Raw genomic sequence first — 7327 nt, forward strand, 5'->3', positions numbered from 1 at the left:
AGAAAGAAATGCAATCATTAGCAAATCTTACAGAAAAGCATAGAAACAGGGATGATGCTTCTGCCACTATCTAGCAAGTAGCACCTAAATTCGGAAAAAAATGAATAATGGACAAGTTCAGTTGCATGTCGCATTCGATCAAATGTGATGTTTCCACTTTATTGACAATTCTATGAAAACTAAAATAGAATGGAGCTCGACAACACTATACATATAAATATAAAGATCAAAGTTTCTGAATGGATAAGTGTGAGAGGGTGAAGTGTAACGAAATTTCAAGATTTTGCAGGCAAATCTTGCTGATATGCTAGAGAAATGAATTTACCTTGTTGGAAGATGAGCTTTACATGAAAATGTAGTTCTAGCATCTCTAAGCAATTTCCACCACCTTCGAAGAAGACAGTGGAATAAGGTAGTCTATCTCTGTTTTAAATCCCATGCTCAAAATGCATAGTTTGAAATGCTATAGATGCCTCAATGAAACACTCCATATGACTAGGAACTCGGTGATTGAAAGGTTTCAATTGGTAATCTTCACAAATAAAAATAATTTGGGTTTTTCTTCCAATTCTTCAGGCGTAGGACGGATGCACCTGCGATCCTTCCAATTATTTCTTACAAAAGAGAGTTTTTCTTCTTCTAATTTACATGTTTTCCCTTGGCATTAAGGAGAGAAAGAGGAGCTAGTTATCTCACTAACACTAATATATGCATATGTATGATCCAGCCTGCTACTAACACAACTATGATTCACTACTAGAGATCAACAGAACCAACGCAAAGATGACTTATCTGGATAACTGTCGAACTGTAGAATTGAAGAACATCTTTAGCATTCTTATTAGTAGTATTTTTCACTTACATGTTGTGCATGAACAGGGAATGATAGGCCCTTGCAGAGACAATTTGAACTTTGATTCGATGCTCGGGATCCCAGTTGAGGAATTGGTCATTCACAAATACCTTGTATCATTCAGATGGCATATTAGGATCTATGAGGAATTACATCAAACACTTGATGTGCATATGTACCTTATTAGGATCTATGAGGAATTACATCAAACACTTGATGTGTATATGTACCTTATCCAAAGAGTTGAGTTAATCGACAGCCCTCTCCCTGTGCACTAGGAAGGTGTGCTCATCCATCTCTATGTTCGGTGAGCCTCTGCATGAATAGTGAACATACATTTTGAGAAGGAACCATCAATGGAAGGATCATGAATTAGTTGTGTGGACTTACTTTCCCCACCAAAGCTCATTGGCAGTGGTTTCATCCTTGACAACGCGCTTGTCCCTCGGCGAACAACCAGTCTTCACGCCGGACAAGGTAGCCAAGGCTCCGGTCGATGTTATGAATGATCCATATTCATGTTTTATGGCTTGCTCGTAGAGTTCTACAAGGAATTCATGATTCTTTCAATGAGAATGAAATGTGATGATTTGAGTGATGAAGAGGAGATGAGAGCAGATATCGGCCGGGGAGAGGTTGTAGAGGACATGGGTAAACTTGAGGGCGCTGTCGCTGACGCTGATGGTCGGCGTCAAGTAGTGGTGGTGCTCGGCGCCGACCTCTTCTTCTACAGGGAGTGCAGTTCGTCGATGGTCTTCGCCTTCACCGGTGGCGCGCTGTCGTCATGGCAGATCCCGTTCTCTGGTTTCTCCCTCCCGTGCGTCTGGATCTTCGGCAGCCCATTGGAGAACGCCTCCGCTCACCAGGAAACGAGAAGGAGCACAACGTCGTATGAGGAGAGGGAAAGATAAATGGCTTAGGTTTGGGAACGTCAAAACACAGCGCCGAAAAGAAAACAGCGAGGGAAAGGAAAAAATCGAAGGGGGGAAATAACCAAATTCAATTACAACGGTTTTTTCAAAACTGTTGTCGTAGCCGCTAAAAATGCGGATAAAGACAACGGTTTATAAAACCGTTGTAAAAAGTGTTGTCGTTTTAAAAAAAATCGCTCAATGACAACAGTTTTACCAAAACCGTTGTCTTTTATATTTAATGGGGAGTTCAAAGACAACGGTTTTGGCAAAAACCGTTGTCTTTGAGCAAATACGCAACGCTTTCTCTTAAAACCATTGTCGTAGGGGTGTTGTCATTTGCAGTTTTTGTTGTAGTGTCTCCTGTGGAACTTAACACGTTCGACCCAAATCACCTTAAGTTATTAATTCCATTAAATATTAATTTCCATAATTGGTTCCAGTACTGACGTGGCGAGGCACATGGCCTTCTTGGATATGGGAACAACCACCACCGACTAGACAAAACCTTTTATAGAAAGCTAATATTTAATTTCCTAAAATAACTTTAGGTTAACCGAAAAGAACAATCAAATCACAAGGAAAAATAAAATAAAAGAACACAACATCGAAAAATATATTCGAAATACTAGAATCGTAAGCCTCTTGTATTTGGTATTATTTCTATAAATAACTAGTATGATGCGGAAAAGGAAAAACTACTAGTTATACCTTCTAGAAAGACCTCTTGATCTTCTACCGTATTCCTCTTCTAACCTCGGACGTTGTGTGGGCAACGATCTTCCAAGATGAGAAACCACCAACTACCTTCTTCTCCTCCTAGCTAGGTTCGGCCAACAATAAGGAAGCTTCACCAAGGAAGAAGATCAAAACACCAACCAAGCTCCAAGAGATGCTAGCTTTCTCTCCTTCTTCTTCTTCTTCTCCAAGTAGTATTCGGCCACCACAAGAGCTCCAAGGGGAGAGAGAGGTTCGGCCACCACAAGAGGAAGAGAGGGAGAGGATGATGGCCGGCCACACCAAGGAACAAAAGAGGGAGAAAAATAATAGAGGTTGTGTCTCATGAAGGCACCCTCACTCCTTCTTTTATATTCCTTGGCCTAGGCAAATTAGGAAATTTAATTACAATAAAATTTTCTTAATTTTCTTGACATGATTTAATTGAGAAAAATAAAATAACATTTCCCCAATTAAACTATAATGGCCGGCCACCACATGGAGAAAATAAATTAGACAAGTTTTAATCAACAAATTAAAACTTCCTAATTTGTTTCCGGAAATTTTAAAATTAAAATTTCTCTTCAAAAATCTCTTCATGGTTGATAAAAAGAAATTTCCATAATTTTAATTTTACAACATGTGAATAATTTTTAAAGAGAAAATAAAATATCTCACCAATCTACAAATAAGGAAAGAGATCTAATCTCTTTCTTTAATCTTTTGTAGATCTTTTACAAGAGAGATATTTTAATTTTACTTCTCTTTAATAAATTATATCTTCCACATAATAAAAATTAAAATTAAAATTCCTTTTTAATTTAATTTGGCCGGCCCCTCTAGCTTGGTTCCCAAGCTAGCTTGGCCGACCCCTATTAGGTGGGTATAGAAAGTGGGTACAGGTGGGTATAGTACTCTATAAATAAGAGGCTACGATAGGGACCGAGAGGAGGAATTGGTTTTGGTCTCCCGATAAAATTAAGCATCCCGTGTTCGCCCCGAACACATAACTTAATTTTATCAATAATAATTCATTCCACTAGAGAACTATTATTGAACTACCGCACCAATCCTAAATTACATTTTTGGGATCCTTCTTATTATGAGTGTGTTAGTCTCCCTGTGTTTAAGATATCGAATGTCCACTAATTAAGTGAGTTACTGACAACTCAATTAATTAATATCTTAGTCTAAGAGTAGTACCACTCAACCTTATTATCATGTCGGGCTAAGTCCACCTGCAGGGTTTAACATGACAATCCTTATGAGCTCCTCTTGAGGACATTATCAACCTAGTATCTCTAGGACTATAAGTGATACCATTTCCCAACTTATCGGGCTTATTGATTCATCGAACTAAATCTCACCCATTGATAAATTAAAGAAATAAATATCAAATATATGTGCTTGTTATTATATTAGGATTAAGAGCACACACTTCCATAATTACCGAGGTCTTTGTTTCTTTATAAAGTCAGTATAAAAGAAACGACCTCAAATGGTTTGTTCCTTTTCATTTTGGTCGCGAGCTACTGTTTATAATTTATAAGGTACTGATAATATCATCTTCTGTATGTGGCACCACATACTATATTATCTAGAATATAAATTAATTAAACAACTACAACTAAATGTAGACAATTTTACCAAATGTGATTCTTTATTCATAATGAATGTTTACAAAGCTTAGGCTTTCAGTATACACTCCAACATTCACGACCCTAGCCAGGTGATTCAGCCTCAGTCAGTGCCGATCCAAGAGGATCTTAGCTACGAGAGCAGACCTACACAGATAGTGGACAGAGCAGTCAAGAGACTAAGAAACAAAGAAGTGCCACTAGTGAAGGTCATCTGGCAGAACCAGAAGCATGAGGACAGTATGAGACAGAAGTATCCAGAATTGTTCTAAGTTCGAGGACGAACTTTTTATAAGGTATGAGGAATTGTAACAACCCAATTTTTTCTATTTCGAGTTCTAAATGTCCATAAAAATATTTAGAAATACTTTTAAAATATTCTAGAGATTTTTAGAAATTTTTAGAGTATTTTTATGTAATTTTTGGAGGTCGTTTGGTATTTTTACAAAACGAAGGAAGTTTTGACAAAAAAATTATCAAAGCTGAGATTCGAACCGTGGACCTCGGACCTGAACCGAGCCTTAACCGAATCCGGCTAACCAACTGCTCCGCAAACGTTTTGTTAAAGAATATGGAGCGAAATATATATAAGCAGTAGTTAGGAACAATTAAAATAAATAGAAATAAAAAGGGCGCGGTTGAGGGATTGAAGCCGAGACCCTTTGATTCGGTTAAAAGCCGGCTGACCAACTGGGCTAGTGGTCGATGCTAATTGGATAGGCAGCGACAAATATATAAGCTATAGTTTATAATAAAAACCCTAGTTATAAATGGATTAGGTTTTCCCTTTCGCCCGAGCTGAAAACCTTTTCTCCTCTTTCTCACACGCGACGCCGCGCGATCCTTCTCCTCTCGCGGCGGAAACGAAGAAGCAGACTTATGGCTTCACTCTGGCGGCCGGCGAGCTCCTTCCTCCACGGGTTCTTCACATATCCGAACTCCACTAGGCAAGGTGAGCGCACGAGCACAAGAAGGGGTCGAGATCTTCATCCCTCCGAACCCTAGCAGCCCTTCCTTCGGTTGTAAGTCCAAGAACAGTATGTAAGTACTACTCACCTGCGGTAGGATAGTTCCGGTTACCTAATCCTTTTATTTTTTGAATTTTCTGTGAAGTTTGTTGCTTGTGAGGTTTGTTGCCATGAACTAGGTTTCCGGATTCTTGTCTCGTTGTTTTGGAACATGCTGTACAGAAATTTGAGATTTCTAAGAATTTTTGAATCTTTCTTTTGTTTTTGGAAGGCTGTATAGAATCAGGTTTGTTGCTTAGGGTTCTGCCGTGAGTCCCAAAAGGGATTGATACGAGAATCTTTTTAGTTGTTCTGTTTAGTCTTGCAAATACCAGGTTTCTAGGGCAGATTTATGAAGTGGGAATGTGAGTTTAGAGGTACTCTTGTCTCTTTTAGTTTCGGATCTTTCTAGAACAGATTTGAGTCATTTAGGATGGCTATACTTTGTGCTTGACCTCTAGTGTTGGCAACTTGTATCAAATTTGTGTTAGTTCCAATCATACCTTCAACTATGTTCGTATGTTTCACCTGCCAAACCTTTGAGACGAACCTGCTGGCTGAATCTTATGAAGATTTAAGCTTAGATTGGTAGTGTTTTGCTACTTCTAATGTTTTCATGGATATTGAATAGAATTAGAATAGGGAAGGCTTAGATTTTTATGCAATTACTCCTCTTTATGGTGCTAAGTGTTCTGGATTTGTATGTTGGTTGTAGCTTAGGTTAAGTTTAAAGAATTCAGATTTGCTCCTATGTTTTAATTATGTTAGTACCTTGGTTTAGTTTATATACTATGCATGGTTTCGGATTCTTGGAAGCTTGAAGGGATTTAGGCTTGTTTCCTTGTTAAGATATCATGTTTTAGTTTTATATGAATGGCGCATATTTACAACCATGTTAATGCTCAAAGTAAGTGATAAACTTTGCATAATTCGAACATGATAAGAGGGGGTATATATTCTGTTTTAAAGAGTTATGTATGTGAATGTTGCATTACAATTTGGGTTATGTCTCTAGTTGTTTTCCCTTGGAAGATTAGAAGCTTATTCATGTTTAACACAACCTCCAAAGCATACAGTTAGTTAATATGCAGATTTAAGTTAATATGCATGTATGTGTTCCTTTGATACACATGTTTAACTCAACCTCCAAAGCATACAGTTAGTTAATATGTAGATTTAAGTAGGATTCAGTTAGTTAATATGTAGATTTAAGTAGGATTTTGTTAAGTTAATATGCATATTTAAGTTTCTTTGATACATATGCATGTATGTGTTCCTTTGCTTTTAATAGCTCTTTAAGTTGAAGCATACAGTTTGTTTTCTTTACTATTTTAATAAGATGAATAGCCATGTATTTTAGTGGAATAATTATGTGCCCTATTAAATCTTTTGAGGATTATGGGTAACTACAAGTAAGAAAAAGACCAAGGTCTAGTTAGAAAAGATAACAAGTAAATTAAAGTAAGAGGCTAGTACCCGACTTCCGAGGTTGTCGTTAAACAAATCCAGGTGACCAATTCCAAGGTCTTGGCCCTGGTAAGACCGAGGTCTTTATTCTCATAGGGCTGGAGGCTCATTACCCCAGTCACTATTAGAGAGCGCGCATAAGATGGTACTAAGCCTGACCCAAGAAAGAGAAGAAGAAAGTTAAGAATTAATTTCAAGTATAAAGCTATAAGTAAATGAAACAAGTATCACCTATGTTTAGAACTAGCTAAGATTAGTTCTTTTAATTCTAAGCATACCGTATTAGTTTTCATTTGCTTTCCTTATGAGTTTATTGAGCATGATTAGCTTTATTTCTAGCATGCAGTTTTATGCTTGTATATCATGAGTATGCAGATTTATTATTATATCATGAGTATGCAGATTTATTCTTATATCATGAGTATGCAGATTATTTTAGTGCTTCGCTATAGATGAACATGTGTAGCTTTTCTTTTTAGCACTTCAGTTTTAGCATCCTGTGCATCGTATGCATTTTTGAGTTTTTGTGAGATAGATTAATACTTACTAAGCATTTCTCTTATAGATTTATTTTTCCTCCTACCGCAGATAAAGGTAAAGGGAAGCTATAGTCAGAAGGAAGGCGACAAGGAGATGTGTGGTGGATGTGCGATGCCTGAACTATGGAAGCCTTGGGACTAGAAAGGAGTTTCTTTTAGTTTTATTTTCCTTTTGTTATGTTAGAAGTATTCGGGA

At 37.4% G+C, this 7327-nt stretch overlaps 1 long non-coding RNA gene across 1 annotated transcript; it reads right to left on the reverse strand.

Annotated features, from left to right (window-relative positions):
• Window positions 1-570: 570 nt before the first annotated feature.
• LOC122030864 lies at window positions 571-1112 on the reverse strand. Its single transcript, XR_006125638.1, has 3 exons — window positions 1084-1112; window positions 863-963; window positions 571-593 (listed from the first exon to the last, which is right to left on the reverse strand). It is a non-coding gene; the product is annotated as an uncharacterized LOC122030864 (long non-coding RNA).
• Between the last annotated feature and the right edge of the window lie 6215 nt (window positions 1113-7327).

Source organism: Zingiber officinale, chromosome 11A (genome assembly GCF_018446385.1).
Source record: "Zingiber officinale cultivar Zhangliang chromosome 11A, Zo_v1.1, whole genome shotgun sequence".
NCBI classification, from domain to species: Eukaryota; Viridiplantae; Streptophyta; class Magnoliopsida; order Zingiberales; family Zingiberaceae; genus Zingiber; species Zingiber officinale.